This window comes from Triturus cristatus, chromosome 9 (assembly GCF_964204655.1).
Source record: "Triturus cristatus chromosome 9, aTriCri1.1, whole genome shotgun sequence".
In the NCBI taxonomy this organism is placed as follows: Eukaryota; Metazoa; Chordata; class Amphibia; order Caudata; family Salamandridae; genus Triturus; species Triturus cristatus.
Window position 1 is genome coordinate 495,849,886 of NC_140592.1, and position 18,380 is coordinate 495,868,265.

Here is an 18,380-nt window from a genome sequence, read left to right on the forward strand (position 1 = left end):
ACAGCCCCAGGCATATTTTTTTGTCTCCTCGTCAAGATCCTCGCTGTTCATAGATAACGGGCTACAGCCTCTCAGAGCGATTGGACATATGTTCTAAGACACAGTGTAAGTGCATTATTACAGTTTGTGATTGAAAATAGGTTATAAATGGGCATCAGCCACTTATGGCACAGGTATCTAGTTTTAATACCGCATTATAATAAATGAACAAAGGTTCACACACCTCAAACTCAGAGTTCATGAACAGATGCATTTGATGAACATATACACATATGTACCTTAGTAAGAAGAACTCCTAAAAGAAATTTGCGATATAAAGTGTGGTGTGCTTCTGAAATAGCCGGTTTACTGAGCAGAAGCCCACATTGCTCCTTGAAGTGTCCATATCATGGGAGCCAGTGGGAAAGGGTGGCAAACTCTTCTAATGCAAACTCTCTCAATTAATCTGTCTTAGCTATAGGTCCACTTGCATACAATAGGTTGGCCTCTTTTATAGATTCATATGTTTGTCTTTACATACAGCGATGGTTGCCTCTCGTAGCTCAAGATCATGAGAACAGCCATTTATTCAGTGCTTTGTTAAAGGAATGGTGGTGATGAATGTTATTTACCTTAGAACAGAGCATGTTGCAAAGTTTTGTTGCCCAGGGGAAAAGGATGATCCTCTAGCCTGTTATTCATAGTACATTACAATTTCAATTTTGAGCTGCATCTTTGAGACAAAGTAAATTTCGGGTCTCATTTTGCATATAGCTTGATGACCACAATATGGCTGGGGCGGTGGCCCAACTGCCACTAGCATGCCATATCTATCCCGCTATGTCACCAGTTCTTTTTTCCTTCAATGAACAAGTTGCTTTCCTTTGGTAACACCTTATCTGCTAGAAACTCGATCTATCCACAGATTCCTGACCTTAGAATATCCCCAGGTGTCAGACTTATTCTGGAAGATTTTCAAGCATCCGCCATGCATACCAATAGATGTCGTATTTCAGCTCAGCGGAGTCAGTACAGAAATGACATGAGCTGTACCTATTAAAGGCACCTCCTCTGGGTGCTGGCGTAAGTTACTTTCACGACTTTTCATGCCAGGAGTGCAGGGACACAATGAGAAATGACCACTGGTGGGGAAAAGACTAAGGCCCTGCTGAACGGGTGTACCTTACACCATAACCGGTTTGCAGAGCAGAGAGGATGGGAGGGTCGGTAAGGAATCTGTGGCTAGATAGAGTCTCTACTAGATAAGGCGTTACTGAAGGTAAGTAACTTGTTCATATGATAGAGATGTGTGGCAGCATATCCCTTACCTTAGAACAGATACCCAAGCAATACCTCTCCGGCAGTGGGTCTGGGAACCCGATTAGACCAAAAGGTCCTACAGGACCAAACAGGCAAAGCACCCGACATGATAGACCTGATTGTCCAGGCAGTAATGTTTTGTGAACGTGAGCATGGATGCCCACATCACTGCCTGACAGATGTCCAGGAGAGGAATGTGGCGTGCTAAAGCAGTGGTCGCAGCTTTGGCTGTGGTGGAGTGTGCCTGCAAGCCCTCAGGGGGCTGTTTCTTGGCCATTGTGTAGCAGATCTTAATGCACAGGATGATCCAATGTGAGATGGTATGCTTCTACGCAGCCTTCCCTTTTTTGGATCCAAAATAGCCCGCAAAGAGATGATCATCCACCAAGAACTCTTTTTTGCAGTCATGGTAGAATGGCAATGCTTTTTGTGGGTCTAGAAGGTGGAGTCCCTCCTCCTCTTTGGAGTGATGAGGCAGTGCAAAGAACGTAGGCAGGGTGAATACATGGAAAGGAATGACAACTTTGGAAGGAAGGAGGCACGTGTCCGGAGGACCAGTTTGTCCGGGTAAAAAGAGGTGTAGGGAGGCTGCACAAAGAGGGCCTCCAATTCACTGTCCCTCCTGGGCAATGTAATGACCACTAAAAAGGTAGTTAAATGGTCATCAGCCAGATAGGGCAAATGTGCAAATGTTTGAATGGCACACATGTCAGGAAAGTGAGAACAAGGTTGTGGTCCAACTGAGAAATGGCTACAACAGGGGAATGGAAAAGAGAAGGTTAGTCCGGCAACCGCAGGAATACACAGATTGCAGAAAGATACCCTTTAGCAGTGCAAAAAGCAGAGCTCTGTTGCGCCAAAGATAGGGCTAACAAAATAACCTTGGATAAAGGTGCAGAAAGGGGTTCAAAGTTGTGGGAATCACACCACAAAACAAACGCTTTCCAAATGCAGTCATATACCGACTTGTTTGAGGGATGCCTGGCTGCCAGAATACCATCACAGGCTTTGGGCGAAGGTCAAAAGCTGTCAACTGTTGCTGCTCAATCTCCGTAAATGCAGGTGGAGGTTGCACAGGTTCGGGTGCAGAACCCTGCCCTGTTGCTGTGACAGAAGATCGTCCTGTAGAGGCAGTTTTACTGGAGGACCGATGGTCATGCGCAACAACTTGGGATACCAGACTCTCCTTGCCCAATACGGAGCAACAAGAATGACTTAAGCCCGGTTGTTCCTGATCTTCTTCTGTACTCTGGACAGGAGTGGTATGGACAGAAAGCCATACAGGAGGCGGGAGCTCCACTCTAGACAAAAAGCATCTCTGAGCAAGAGTCGCCTTGGAACCTCCAGCACACAAAACTGCTGAGATTGCGCGCTCTCTGCAATGTCAAACAGATCAAGACAAGGCTTTTGCCACTACTGAGAGAGACCTTGCGCCACCTCTGGATGGCGACACCATTTGTGATCGGCTAGGCATTTTGGGCTGAGTTTGTTCACTCTGGTATTCAGAGATCTCACCAGATGCTGAACCACCAGGGAAATCCACTGACATTCGAGTCATGTCCAGAAGTGCAAGCCCTCTTGGCACAGGGCCACCAGTTCCACCAGTACCCAATTTTTTGCAGTACCACATGGCAGTGGTGAAGTCTGTGAACACCTGCACTATCCCTTGATCGAAGGAAGGAAGGCGTTTAATGGCAAGCGAATCGCCCGAAGCTCCAACAGGTTGTTATGGAGCATGGACTTCGCTGGAGACCAGAGTCCTGTGATCTCCACCTCTCCCAGATGGCCATCCCTGCTCCAGAGTGACGCATCTGTCACTACCGTTTGATCTGTTTGAGGAAGGGAGAGGGCTCTGCCACTGACCTAATCATGGTTCGTTAGCCTCCACTGAAGGTGTTGGCAGTTCCCTCTGAGATCTGAAACATGTTAGAGAGATTTCCCTGATGCTGCTCTCACTGGGCCTTCAGGTCTCACTGCAAAGCCTGTATATGCCTGCGGGCATGTATCAGCCTCAGGCTCAGTCCCACCAAATTCCAGGAAAGTGGTTGAAACATCTGAACCATAGCTTGAATATCTTGGACTCACTACTCTGGAGGATAGGCCCGAAACTACACAGTGTCCAGAACAGTTCCGATGAAGGGAGCGTCAGAGAGTGTCAGGTGCGACTTCGGCATGTTGATAATAAACCCCAGCAAGTGCAGGAGGATCGCCTTAGTCTGAAGGTGGGTGACAACTGCCTGGGGCGAGCCCGCATTCAACAGCCAGTCATCAAGGTAGGGGAAGACTGAAATCCTTGACCTCCGCAGATGAGTTGTGACCACTCCCATTACCTTGGTGAACACGTGAGGATGCTGGTAAGACTGCGAGGTAGCACAGAAAAATGACAACACTCTTGGCCTACCGTGAACCACAGATAGCGTTGGTCAGCTAGAAGGGCAGAGATGTGAAAATATGCGTCCTGCAAGTTCAATGCTACCATCCAGTCTCATGGTCTAGGGCAGACAAAACGTTGGAGAGAATGCCCTATTCAAAGGAGGCCCTGTGCAGGGTTTGGACAAGGCCCCAAGTAGGACGTGCATAAGGGCTTCACTTAATGGGAGTAAGCGTTTTAAGAGGGGAACTCCTTGCTGAAGCACCTCTGTCAAGACATTAGTCCTGACTGACACTAAGGGTCCAGGACTTCAGCCGCCCTGACCACCACCATGGCAAACAAGGCTCCCTCCTCCATAGCCAAAGTAGGAGGGGAAACGAGGCCAGTGTCAGGTGAGGTGTCCAACCCTCTGGCTTCACACAGTTCCTCATACCAGTTGTTGTGTTCTTCGTCTTCTTCCATCGCCACAAGAGTCCATATACCCCTCCCAAACCCCACCCCTATCAGGCCTATCCATCAAATAAAGCACAGTCTCCACTCCTTGAAGTATGTCCTCGGTCAGCGCCAGATGCAGTGTTGGACGACATCCATCTGGCTCTATGTCAGAGTCGGGAATGATGATGGGGACAGGGCTGCCTAGGGGTGACGGTGACACCAGCGGTGTCAGCACTGGAACAGGCATTGAGCCAGGTCTCTGTCTTGCCGGCAGCTCCGCTTTGGATCCAGAGAAGGATCCCTGGGGCTCAACTGATGCTAAGGGTGAACCAGCTGGAGTGGCCCATTGGGGGCCCCTCCTGTGCCTGTGGGGCCCACAAGTGCTTCAGAGGTGCCGGACCACCCAGAGCTGAGGTGCATGGCCTTGTAAAAAAACAATTTGTTGGTCGTGTGTCAATCCAGGAAAATCAGGGAAGCATGGAGGTGACACACAATCGGGCTGACACTCCATTGCCTCTTCGGATGACTTCGATGGACACTGTGAAGTCAAACAGCATTTGGATTTCTTCGATTTCTTGTGTTTGTGGGACTTACCCGACTTAGCCAATGACTTTGAATGTGACGATGAACATCGGGAGACGCTCCACGAACGGTTCTGGGATCTCCCACGCACACGGGATTTCAAGCATTGCAAAGTCAACTGACAATGTGCGCCAAGGAGCTGGATGGATCACTGCCTCAGCACCTTGGGGTGCATGGCGTGCCAATCCTTGCACTCCTTGGAGTCGTGTCCTGACTCCAGGCACCAAAAACATACCAAGTGAGGGTCTGTGTTCAACATTGCCTATGACAGGCGCCACATGGTTTGAAAACAGATGGTTTCTTTGGTGACATCTTCCAACCAGAAGATAAAAAATCTCAAAAAGAGTTCACAAAAAGTTGAAAAAGACCAGTCAAAAAATGACTGAGAGGTAGCTCAGACCAGATCTCTGCTATTTGGAGTGGAATGGAATGAACGGACGTCAGTGGGCCGAGGTGGCTCCTATACAGGTATTGTGCATGTCATTTCCAACGTGGACGACGCCAACGACGCAGAGCCAAATTACGCCATCTACTGGCTTGCAGGGGTACTACTCAAAAATCTTCCAGATCCAGTCTGACGCCTGGGGATATTCTAAGGTAAGGAATCTGCATCTAGAGGGCTCTATCAGATGAAACCCTTTACAATGGTGGGTGCTCTCTTAGGGAACATAAACTGTGACAGTTGTTTTGGACTGTAGGCACTGTTTTTTCAAAGAGATGCTCCTAAACCCTGAAAGCAGAATTTTTTTATTTAGTATGAAAAAAATAAAAAAAAATAAGCTTGGGTGGCTGGGAGTTCTCAGTATTTATGGGCATTTTATATTAAGGAAATAATTGATGATATTTCCTGACTATAATAATGAAAATGATGAAACAGTGATGTTTAATTCCCTTTATAGTAATGAAAATGGTGGGGCAAGTGATCCCCCCCATGTTACATGCCCAATAAACACTCCCCACCCCCCCCCCCCTCCCCGGGCCTTGAAAGCCTCACAGGTGAGTAGTGTGCATCACAAATCTCTGATTGATTGATTTACTTAACTTTATATTCTGGACCTTGCAGCTTTGTTTTTACCGTTATGTGCCCAGGACTTTAGAACCAGAATTCAAAGAGATATTGAACGTTCTACCTGAAAGTCTGCAACATTAACACTCGCTACGTGATTTCTGTAATCCACACTGGACCACCTCTTAGGCTTCCCTTTTAAATGGGAAACAACCTTTACAACGCAATCATTACATCGCACTACCTTTACAACGCAGTCATTACATCGCACTACCTTTACATAGCAGTCATTACATCGCAACATCCTTTACATCCCCTACACTATCAGTACAGCTCCTGTTCCCAAACAATCTGTAAAAAAATCTAGGTCTAAAGTTGGACCAGACGATGACCATGAAAGACCACATTGCTGCCACTACCAGTTCCTGTAACTACAGTCTACGTTTGCTTCGAAGAATTCTTCCCTATATGCCTACCTCCCATCGTAGAACTTTAGTTCAGGCAATGGTAATAAGTTGTTTGGAGTATGGAAATGCTCTGCTTGCCGAAGTGGGTGAGACCTTCCTTGCTAAATTACAAGTAATACAGAAGACTGCAGCTAGAATGATTCTGAATCGTCCTGCAGGCTCCCCCTCGAATCCTTTGCTCAGGGAATTGCACTGGTTACCAGTAAAAAAAAGAGATTTTTTTTAAATCTGCTGTTTAACCTACAACGCTCTGAAAGGCAGAGAGCCTCTCTACTTGCAAAGAAACATATAAAATACTCACCCTGCAGAAACCTCAGATCCAGCACACTAGGCCTTCTTCAGGTTCCCCGAATTCGCCTGATTCGCACAGGGGGCAGAGCATTCTCATATCTTGCTCCAAGATACTGGAATAAGCTCCCCATAGCCCTGCGCACAATTTCCAGCTATTGTATCTTTACGAAACAGTTGAAAGCATTTCTGTTCTAATTGTTTTCCTTTGATTCACTCTGGTCCCTCCAATCCTCAGGTTACTATTTCTAGGCAGCGCCGAGATGAACCAGGGTGAGTCGAGCGCTATAGAAATTAATCTAACATAACAATGCAGCCATTACATTGCATGTCACTACAACGCATGTCACTACAACGCAGGCAATACATCGCAAGTCATTACAATGCATTCCATTACAAAGTGTAGTACCCTTATACTATCCAACACTTACCCTACTGTTGCACTCACTGGAGTAAGAATAGTAATTTTTACCCCTACACTATCCATCACTTACCCTACTGTTGCACTCACTGGAGTTAGAATAGTAATTTCTACCCCTACACTATCCATCACTTACCCTACTGTTGCACTCACTGGAGTTAGAATAGTAATTTTTACCCCTACACTATCCATCACTTACCCTACTGTTGCACTCACTGGAGTTAGAATAGTAATTTCTACCCCTACACTATCCATCACTTACCCTACTGTTGCACTCACTGGAGTTAGAATAGTAATTTTTACCCCTACACTATCCATCACTTACCCTACTGTTGCACTCACTGGAGTTAGAATAGTAATTTCTACCCCTACACTATCCATCACTTACCCTACTGTTGCACTCACTGGAGTTAGAATAGTAATGTTTACCCCTACACTATCCAACACTTACCCTACTATTGCACTCACTGGAGTTAGAATAGTAATTATTACCCCTATACTATTCAACACTTACCTTAAATGCGACGTAATGGTATGCATTGTAATGGTATGCGTTGTAAAGGTATAATGCGATGTAATGGAATGCGTTGTAAAGGTAGTTTCTGAAGATGTGATGTAATGGCATGCAATGTAAAAGAATGCGTTGTAAAGGATGTTGGGATGTAAAAACTGCATTGTAAAGGCATGCATTGTAAATGTATGCGCTGTAACATCATACATTCCTTTTAAATAACAAATCTACTACCACCACGCAGCTACGGTTTCTGTCTAGAGTCCTAAAATCTCTCTTTGGAAAGTATTTCTGATGCCGCGTTATAAAATCTGCACATTACATGCTCTCTGTCCAGAGGCAATTTAAGCATATATCAGATTGGTAGATTCTTCAAGCAATGTTGCTGCCTGCGGTGTATGATCGAAGCTTGCTGGGCTTATTCTGAGGCTGTTCTTTTTATGTGTGGAAGTCTTAGCCTTCCTGCGGTGTAAATGTTTTCTGTGTAAAGAAAAGTTATATTGCTGCTGCCTTTGAAGTACATATTTTCTGTATAACTGAAGTTTGCACAACTGTTGCGCTTCTGGTTTCTGTTCTATTTTTTAAAGGAACATTTGGCCAGATGTACATAGCAATGGGGTTGCAATTAACTAATAGCATATTTTTGCAATTTGCTATTTTGTAAGCGCAAATACCTATATACAAATGTATGCTTCAGACATTTAGCGATTCCCAGAGGGTTGCAAATAGGCCTACCTCATTAATATTCATGAGGTAGGTCTCAGTTCGGGACCCACTGGGAATCACAAAAAATACATGGATGGTGGCCTACTGGGTTCAACAGACCACCCTGTCTGTGCCTGCTTGCTTTTTTTTTTTTTAAAGAAAGCCATGTTTTTTTTTTTTTTTTTTTACTCCAGCCCGTTTTCCTTAAAGGAAAACGGGATGTGTTTCAAAAAGAAAAAGAAAACTATGTGGGATCAATACCTGCTCTTAAAAAAGGTTTTTACAAACATTCACAAAGGGTAAGGGATCCCTTGGGGATGCCTTCCCGTACGCGAATGAGTTACCACCTACTTGAAGTAGGCAATAAAATGCAAACGTTTTGCAACCGCATTCACACATACCATTGCGATTCGGTATTAGGAAGGGCTGTCCTTAACACGCCCCTTCCTGAGGAGCAAATCACAAACTCATTTTACGATTTGGTAATAGGTGACTAAATCGCAAAATAGGGCATTGTACATTAAAAAGGTTTTCTGCAGGAGTAAACAGGCCGATTCTGATAATTGGACCATTTGTGACTTAAAAAAAGCTTTGCACATCTGGCCCCTGGACTACTGCTGCCCAAGCTGTAGTAGAGAGGAAGGGGCAACCCAATAACCATAGGAAACTGGGTACAAAAAGAAGAACAGTGGTTCCTTTGGGTTCATTTATAAGCAGTCTCACTAATGAGACTTATTTAAATATGAATATACAATGGTAATCATATGAAAAAGTAATATTTTATATATATTGAAAAAGACTGAAAAATATGTAAAATTGTATGACACGTGATTATGGAGATGGTGCAGTGCTCACATTAATTAAATGGGCAATATCAGCGATAACGAAAACAACGTAAGAAAAGAAATACGGTTTTCAATTGATGTTAATTCTTGTAAGCAAGAAGATGACTGTCACGGATTGTCTTCTGAAAGGTCCTCTAAAAGTGCAATCACACAGACCAAAGCTTGGTAACTGTCGGCATTTCAACCCCAGCACAGGCTTAAGGAAGGGTTATCATCAGGATGAGGTCACCGACTTGCAAAAGGTAGCATTGCTCGATACTTAACAGAATGCCTATGGCTGAGGAAAAGTCTCAAGTAGTTGTTGGAGGCAGCGTTTGAGGGGAGTCAGGCTGGCAATCTCAGTATAAGTCACTACACAGCAAATCAGCATCACTGCTGTGTCTGTGCACAGCAGCCATGGGGCACTACTTGTCTATTTTCCCTTAAAACAAACGTGAGCCATCGTAAACCTTTCTTCATTTCTTGTCACGAACGTTACCACTGTGTGCACATGTAATTCATGTGAGCACTGCTCAGTCAACTTCATAACATATGTACCATCATTTTAGATAGATTTTAATGTCTTCTTGAATACATTTCAAATAGTATTCTTCCTACGTGTTTCATAGTGTGTCCTCATTTTTTCAAAACTGAATTTGTTCATACAAGAGGACGTTATTAGGTCTTGAAGGCATAATTGTTTTAGCCTGCGTAGGGACACTAAGTGGGGGAGGGAGGGTGTGTGTGTGTGTATTAAGCTTGTCCTAGGGATACGTCTGCTAGACCTACTGTCTGAGTGAGGGAAGATTGCACTGACATTGCAAAGGCTCTACCTCAATGCATGTGTGACGAAAGCTTATGATGCTGCTATCCACACAGTAGCTGTTGTAACTCTGAGGGGCATCTGTACTGTTGGGACTTGTGTTGTGCATGTTCTTTGTGTGGGGAAAGTAACAAGTTTGCAATGCCTGCTCTTTTTCTCTGGGCTGAATGCTGTCCACCTGTCATGACTTGCTCCCTGCGTTCTTGTGTCCGCCACCAGGGGGCTGAACTGTGGGACACTCCAGTGTCATAATAGCTTCTGGACCCTCCCGTTCATGCATATACTGACTTCCAGCCATTTGGACACTATTTGGGAATTGACATCCATTCCCAACCCATGCCGGGTTTTGTGGAAGCCAGCCTGCTCATGCTTGAAACTCCATTACCTAGAATTCCCCGCTCACTGATTCATCGCCACCCCTGCAGGCCAAGGATGGGTGGAGGAAATTAACACACCTGTGGCTGGCTGCTGCTATCCTTCTTACACCTGATGTATGTGATTACTGTGAGCTTTTAAATTGCCTTTTGAGGGCCTGTCCTTTCTGAGCCTTAACTCTCTTATTCTCTTGTACAGAGCTTCCTCTTAGGATTCCGTTTCTCCTTTGACGCGCTGTGTGATCTTTTGCAGCTCTGTACCCAGTATTCTGCCTACTTTGTCTTCCCTGGCACCAGTCACTGCCAGAGTCCCTGACACATGCCAGTGTCCAGGACTGAGTCCTGACACCACCATATGTTTACCATGTGCTTGCTCGACTGGTGAAGCAACCCTGCACTGACTCTCACCAGTGCTGTCTATTGTGTGGAGTGCAGTTGAACTTGGTTGTGTTTTTCGACACAACTTTGGTGTACCTGTTCTGTGTGTGTAAGTGTGCAGAAGACTTTTACTCCTACCACTTGTGCAGTTCCTCCTCTGTGTTTGTGAGGAAATCTTGTGCAGCTGATAACAAGCTTGACCTCTTCTGCATTCATGGGTGACACCTGCATTGCATGTGCAGTTCGTCTAGTGGGGTGGAGGGTAAGGAACAAGTTCCAACACGGGAAACCTCACCCGACCCGGACACGGAAAGGATTGACAGATTGATAGCTCTTTCTCGATTCTGTGGGTGGTGGTGCATGGCCGTTGTTAGTTGGTGGAGCGATTTGTCTAGTTAATTCCGATAACGAACGAGACTCCTTCTTGCTAACTAGTTACGTGACCCCCAGCGTGTTTGAGGGCATTCAATAAGAGAAGACTGGGTCTCCAAAAGGGGAACAGCCAAAGAAACATAACTAGAACTCTTTTCCAAGAAGTGACCTATGTAATTAAGGGTGTGGCTTAACATATGCAAACTCAAATTCTGTGGTTCACACAGTGTGCAACCCGAACAGCATTTTGGTGCCTCCAGACATACCACACAACAATGCACATATGCAGTAACAGATAAATGAGAACCAACAATGATTTGTGACTGATCAGAATTGAAAATGCTTACATCTTGAAAATACTAGTCTGTGAATTAAATATTATACGGGTCATATTACTTTGTTCTCAGGGGCGTAACAGGCCCCCGCAGTGCGGGGGGGCTGAGCTCCAGGGACCCCCCTCAGCACTGTACTCACGCCGGAGAGGTCGGGATTAAATCCAGAGCGGGGTCCCTCCGTGTACGTGGCAGGGGGGGCCCCCTCAACTTTCGTTACGCCACTGTTTGTTCTGCAGGATATCACTATGTTAGACTCTTATGTCCTTTTTCACCCCACATATTTCTGAAAAACCTCCATCTACATATCTCACATTATCTCTTTTCTCTCCCTCTCCTTCTGCACATAATTCTTTTCATCTCCTCCACTTCACCATCCACCCACACAAACCACCCACTCACCTGTAAGCACAACATTATCTTTTCCTTTGCTGCCGTCCATATTTCGACAGCTGTGGAGCTACTTCACACAGTTCCCACAATTACAATTGACAGATAGGTGACCACTGCCCTGTGCACTCTGAGGAGAGACCAAAGAGTGGGTGTTCTTGTATCATGTCCACCTTTGAGAAGCACTTAGGGGCATATCAACAAGGGCTTTATCTCTGCTTTTTTGGCTTTAAAAGCCAAAAAAGGAGAGATAAAACTAGCGCCCTATCAACAACAGGGTGCTAACATGCAAATTTGCATGTTAGCACCCTTTTACTCTACGCTTCCCCTTGCATCTCTAATGAGATGCAAAGGGGGCGTTCCAGAGTAAAATAATAGGAGAAATGTCGCTAAGCGACATTTCTCCTATTATCAAGAATGTCGCTAACCCTGTTAGAGACAAAAAAAGCAGCGCTAACCGCGGTTAACGCTGCTTTTTTACGTCTGGTATTTTTCTGACTTAGCCATGATATCCTATGGAAGGAGGATATCATGGCTATGTTTGCCTGTCCCTATCAACAAGGTAACGTGAGATTATCGCTGGGTTTCCAGCGATAATCTCAGTTAGCCTGTTAGCGTGAGGATTTTTATCGCTATTGAGATAAGCGTTGCTAATAGCACGCTATCTCAGCGATAAAAATTCACGCTAGCCGGCGATAATTATCCTAGCGCTAAGTGCGCTTAGAGACAATTATCGCCGGTTGTTGTTGATATGCCCCTAAGATTCACTATGAAGAAACTCGCACTGCCTTCAGCCTCAGTTTTGGAGCTTTCAATTGTGCCCATCTAAGAACACCTTTTTAAAGTCTGACTCTATTTATGAATCCAGTGGCATCTCATTTCACAGCAAGCACTACAAAACAATCCGATGGTGTTTGGAAGAAAAAACCTAGAGAAACGCATGTGGAAAAAGCAAATAATCTTAAGGAATTCAAGATTTAGTGAAACATGAATAGGAACAGCTTCTCTGACGTATTACATTGAGCAGCCGCGGTCTGTAGTAGGAGTAACTGCAGGGCGGTGACGTGGGGAGGGGCAGGGTGGGGGGTAGTAAACTACGGATTACGGAGGTTTACAGGTAAATTAACATATAAATTAATAAAACGAATTTCGTTATGTGCACTGCATCGATCGATACAGTGAACGCAACGAAATTCGTTTTATTAATTTATATGTTAACTTACCTGTAAACCTCCGTAATCCGTAGTTTACTACCCCCCACCCTGCCCCTCCCCCTTCCCACGTCACCGCCCTGCAGTTACTCCTACTACCTACCCCGGCTGACATTGAGGGTGTTTACAGTGAGTGAGAAACAATATTTGGCCTGTAAAGTTAAGGACATAAATACGGGGCCTTAGGGAACCGTTTCAAAGTCTGTTTTTGAATACTGCGGAGTGTGAGAGCCGTCAGGACCCGCAGTGGCGTAAGGAAACTTAAGGGGGGCCCTGCAAAGTACATGGAGGGGGCCACCCACGCTCCGGACCCAGTAAGGAGCTCTTAGTCGAGGCCCAGTGCCCGTGCACTGAGCTGGAGGGAGCTCCCAGGACCTCGCCTCACCCGGAGCTGCGGGGCTATTGATACGCCACTGAGTCCACGGCCTACTCAAAGCCCTGCCTGCGTTCCCCCACGCTCTGCATGTGTGACGGTAGCGATATGCCGCCTGCCCTGTACTTCTTCAGCTTGTGCGAGTGAAGCTTGCACTTCTGCCATACTCAACCTTACTTTGTGAAACCAAACACTGTCTGATTACACAGCCACGAATCCAGAGCGGGAGCAGTTAGCTCATTAGGCAGTTCCACACAGGCCAGAAAGCACGCAGAAACCTGGAAGAGTCTGAGATGCGCTTTCACTTACGAACGCCTGAATGCGTCTGCAAAAGAATAACAAAATGCACTCACTTTTTACCTCAAGCGCAGATGCTGAAAGAAACCATTAGTTCCACATGCGTGTCGTGTTAGTGCAGCCGAGCTTCATGCAGCATTGCCGCCACCTGGGTTCCAGGGAGCTTGGAACAGGGAAGACGTTTCAGCAGCTGCGACTCGCGCCACATTAACGCGGCTCTCCACGTGCGCTCCGGGCCTAGCTCTTCCTTTCCAGCTCTCACCTACCAGGTGGGGTTAGGCGCAACCTCCACGTGTTTGGGGAGAAGGGAGGGGCGAGTGGAATCTGAGCAGCCTCGCAGGCAGAGGGAACCTTGTCAATAAAGTACTGGGTTAAATTTAGAGGCGCTGAAAGTGGGGTGCCGGGAGTGCAGCCCCCCCCCCCTCCCGCCGCACCCCCAATAACCCTGCAGAAGTTCAAAAGGAGTGTGATAAAAGGAGGACTTTAAGGTTACTTTTTATTGTGTTGTATCTCCTTTGAGTTCAATGACACAGATCACGATTAGTCTACTTTTACTTTCCATGGTTGCAAATCGGGGGCTTTTATCATGTGAACCAAGTGACAATCTTCCTGGAGGCCAAACCCCATGAAAGGAAAGACTGCAGGATGTCAAATCTTTTCAGGCACACAACACAATTTAAATACTTGCAAGTGAAATTTACATACTACTGCAAAATGAATTAGCACCAAGAAGCCTTCCAATGTGGCCATAGTGTTTTTTTGTAATTCCAAAGTGTGAAGGGAACAAAGATTTTATAAGATCGAAACAAACCAAGGAACTTTACTTGATTCATGCACAAATGATACATGTGCACTGACACTCGAGTGCAGCATGTTATTGTTTGTGAGATTGATAGGTTTAGCAGTAAGTCTGCATGACAGCTGGAAATGTAGTGGCCATTTCAATGGAAAATGTGCTTCCTGTAAAAGGCAGCACCAAAACATACAATTTTATATTTTTTTTTTTGTGACTATAGGCCTGACAAATTAATCACTGGACACACACTACTCACCTACCATTCTTCAGCTGAACAGAAATGGGTTACTTGCTACACTTAGCACACCCCAATCCGAAAATTGTTCCAGCACAACGGATTGAGTCGAGGTAGGGTATCTGTCATAGAAACCTTTACCTTCCGCTATAGCCAGATCCACTTCCGGGTGTTCCCCACGCCATGCTTATTCATCCAGGCGAAAGTCGAGTACAACGAGGGCCAGCTTCCTGGAGACCTAGGGCTCTTTCATGGGCAATTGGAGGGGGTGCACCGTCAAAGCAGCAGTACAGTTCCACTCAGCCAGGAAATTAAAAACAAATGTGCTTCATTTGTGCTGGTGGTTGTTGGTGGTGAGTACCAGTACTCGTTTTTGGGGATGGGTCTTATTTTTCATTGTTAGACTTTAACCCAGAGCAAGAGAGGGAAATTACGTTGGCTGACCACTATTTCTGACCCCAACTACTTTTTTCAATGATCCAACTCTCCCCTTTGACCTCTCTCAGGTCATGGTTTGGCTTTTGATTACCTGGTGCATAACTCAAGCTGTTGTCCCTTCGTTCCATGGATGCACCAGTTTGGATGTTCTCTCTGACCCTAGTGAGATGTTGATCTCAAGGGATGGTATAGCGTTTCATCACCAGGACATCTTTTTTGGATCAGGATGCTGTCACCAGGGGTGCTGTTTCTGGCACCAGACTTTTAAGCCAGACGTTTCTCTATCCTTCATTCTTCTACATGTGTGTTTCTGCGGGTGGTTGCGGTTTCTATCTTTACCATTACCATACAGCTTCAGGTTCTTGCCCTAGTGGGCCTTCTGATTACCGCAATATGGTCAGGGTCTTATTCTGGGAGTGTGTCCCAATCCTGGTGGCTTGGTTACCTTTTATTTTGAGCATCAGTGTGCAGCTTCCTTGGCCATTGTTTCTTCCCAAGCTCTTTTGTCACTTTTTAGTTGCATTCTAGGACTTCCTGTTCCTTAGTTCTCCTCGCATCTCCCTGTTGTTCAGGTATCACTACTCGCTGGTCAGTTTTGTCAAATGGCTTAATAATGTGCTGGAGTTTGCCTTCCCTTCTGTTTTGCTCCCACAGTACGTTTGTATTGCATTGATTCTTCACTGATAGGACCCTTGGGGTTTGTGCGTTGTTTCTTCCTTGTTCACTTTTGGGTGGTTTGTTTGGCTGCAGCTTCCTAGTTTACTGCCAATCCTTCTGTTGTCTAGTTTGGATTTGTTTGGTTAATTCTCCCTGTGGGATCTTTGTGCTGTGGGTTCCACACACACTCAATATGTTTTCTTCAATGTTTCTCTGAAATGTCTGGTGTGACTATATGGTATGTGCTTACATGTTAAGATAGTGACAAGGATGACAGACGAGGTGGTAATTTCCCGATTACTGAATCTTTATTACTCCAAGTCGAGGCTTTCTCATCACAGTGCTCCATTCCTCCCTCTCCCGGCTTCTGGCTACCAGTGTTTCCTGATTGGTATCTATTGGATGTCCTTCATGCCTTGCAGGCAGTTCTATCTAGCAATAGGGGTAAGATTAAAAAAAATGAGGACGAGGCAAGTGAATTGCCTCTCTTCCTGCGATAAGGCAGCTTGGACTTGGAGTAATGCAGATTAATAGTAATTCATTGGGACATCCCTAATTTGCACTGTTTTTGATGTTCTTGGAGACGGTATTCCTGTGTTGATGTGTGTTGATGATTCCAGCATATTGTTGCTCCCTCTTTCCCTGTTTCCCCTTTATACAGGGCTGAAATGCTTGTCTGTAAAAGAAGAGTTGAAGCATGTGCTGTTTGAGTCTAACTGAAATGGGAAGCTAGCACTAGTACACAAGCTTTACCTCTCATATCTAGTCCTGGGCGGTAAATTCCGTTCCGCTCGCGGAATTTGCAGAATATCGGTAATTTCGCGCTCTGCGGAGAACGCGAAATTGCCCAAAATTCTGGTTTCCGAGACTTCGCGAAATTTTTTCCTGTTCGCGTTCTCAAAATGCGTGTTCGCGAGATATTTCTCCCCGAGCACGCAAACAGCAACTGTGAACAGGAAAAAAGCATCGCGAACAAGCAATTCCGCGTGTTCGCGGAATTTGTACATGGTCGCGGAGATTTTTTACCGTTTCGCGGAGATTTGCGTAACGCGATTACGCAAATTCCGCCCACCCCTACTCATATTCCAGCAGTAGCAGAGCCGGGCAAGGCGGACAAGCGTGTGTCTTTCTATATGTGCTCCTTCCTCACCAGCATAATTCCCCAAGCATACGTGCCCCTGCACACACTTTCCCTTACCACGAAGTAGGGCACTACATGCTCGGTGTCGCGTTATAGGTATGCAGTGCTATATAAATGCAACTACAGAACAATACAGAAGATCAATGAATACACACATGCGCACATGGATGCAAGGGTTTATCCCTTGAAAAGAGAGAAAGGCTAATCCAAGCCCTGAGGGGCAATTATACTGACTCTATCACAACAGAGTATTAGCAACTATAAATGCAGCTGCCTCCACTGTCAGTCAAGTAAGCTGCTCTCCCATGGGTTTCCAGGTAAAGCCGAAGCCGAGGGCATTTACGCTCCGTGTTATCGAAGGGAAGTGACCTCAGGCTGACTGGCAAATATCACAGACCAATCTTAAAAACGACAGCACTCAATGAACGGCCAAGAGGAGGCTAGGACTCCCTACACAGAGGCCAGGCTAGGATTGTAGCCCAGCTGTGAGGATGGAAGCCTTGATTTACACAATTGACAGATTACAGAGGACACCAGAGTCGAATGGTCGGCTCAGCTCCATGTGTGTGTTCTGTGAACAAAAGGTTTCTTTTATCACATCTCTGAGAAGCTAGTCTCCAGGTACAATCTGTATTCAATTATCACAAATTGCTTTAGAGCTTCTGGAAAGTTGGAACAAGTAACAGCACAGCTCCTTTTCTTTTCCTCCCCTTTCAAATGCTGAACTGGATGCTTAGCAAGTGCCCCCTCTGCAGCACTGCGCCAGCAGAGAGAGATGCGATTACATACTAGGGCGTGCAGGCCAGGAGTGCTTAATTTGTACTGATGGCTGGAGTTGCCTGGCACTCATCCTTGGGAAAAGGGACTTGTTTTCATCATCAGACTTTGACCCAAAGCAAGGGAGAACAAGCATTTGCAATGCAGTAGGTCTGGCATTTGCAAGAGTTTAAGCTATTGGCACTGTAAATTATTTTTATTTATATGTTTTGATAATTAACCCATAAATAAAAGGCCTTTTCATGTACAATGCCAATAACTCAAACACTTGTAAATGCGAGACTTTTTCAAAGAAACGGCCGCCATTGTCCCGCACTTCTTAGAAAGTGAAAGCAGGCATGGCACGCTGAATGTTGCAGGAAAGCATGCTGTGCCTGTAGTAGGAGAAACTATTTAAAGAAAATGGTGCTTACAGGCTAAAAAAGACCCACTGTGTAACAACCGAAGTAAAAGGGTCAGTCCTCATGGGAGGTAACGAATGAAGACAAGGCGGTACTATGGAGGGACTAACAAGCCTATTAAGGAATCAGAAGCCAGCATTCACGAAGGACAATGACACAAGCCAATGACAAATATAGGCGGAGAGTGGGAGGGGATTCTATTCCATACTCCAATACAGTATGGCTCTCAGAGCAGCGCATGCACGAATATACGATGTTACATCGCATGCGGTACAACGCTTGTGATTACAACGCGGTTGTTAGAACGACCGTGTTGTTACAACGCATACCATTACATCGCAAGTCATTTCTACGACTTGCTTTAGGGGGCGCGCTGAACCTAGCAATAGTATAATTTACTATTCCAACTCCAGCATGCGATACAGTATGGAAAGTGTTGGAATAGTAAATTATACTATTCCTTAGTTTAGAACGTC

At 45.5% G+C, this 18,380-nt stretch overlaps 1 protein-coding gene across 2 annotated transcripts in view; it reads right to left on the minus strand.

Moving 5' to 3' along the window:
• The window catches only part of NRXN2 (neurexin 2), a 2,164,206-nt gene that overhangs the window by 1,946,091 nt on the left and 199,735 nt on the right, over positions 1–18,380 (minus strand). Inside the window, exon 1 of one of the 2 annotated variants that reach the window (XM_085625469.1) lies at positions 13,516–13,728. The exons of the other annotated variant lie outside the window; for it this stretch is intronic. The gene's annotated coding sequence lies outside the window, so the exon portion shown is untranslated. Of the gene's footprint in view, positions 1–13,515; positions 13,729–18,380 lie in introns of those variants that run through there. 2 annotated transcript variants of the gene reach the window in all.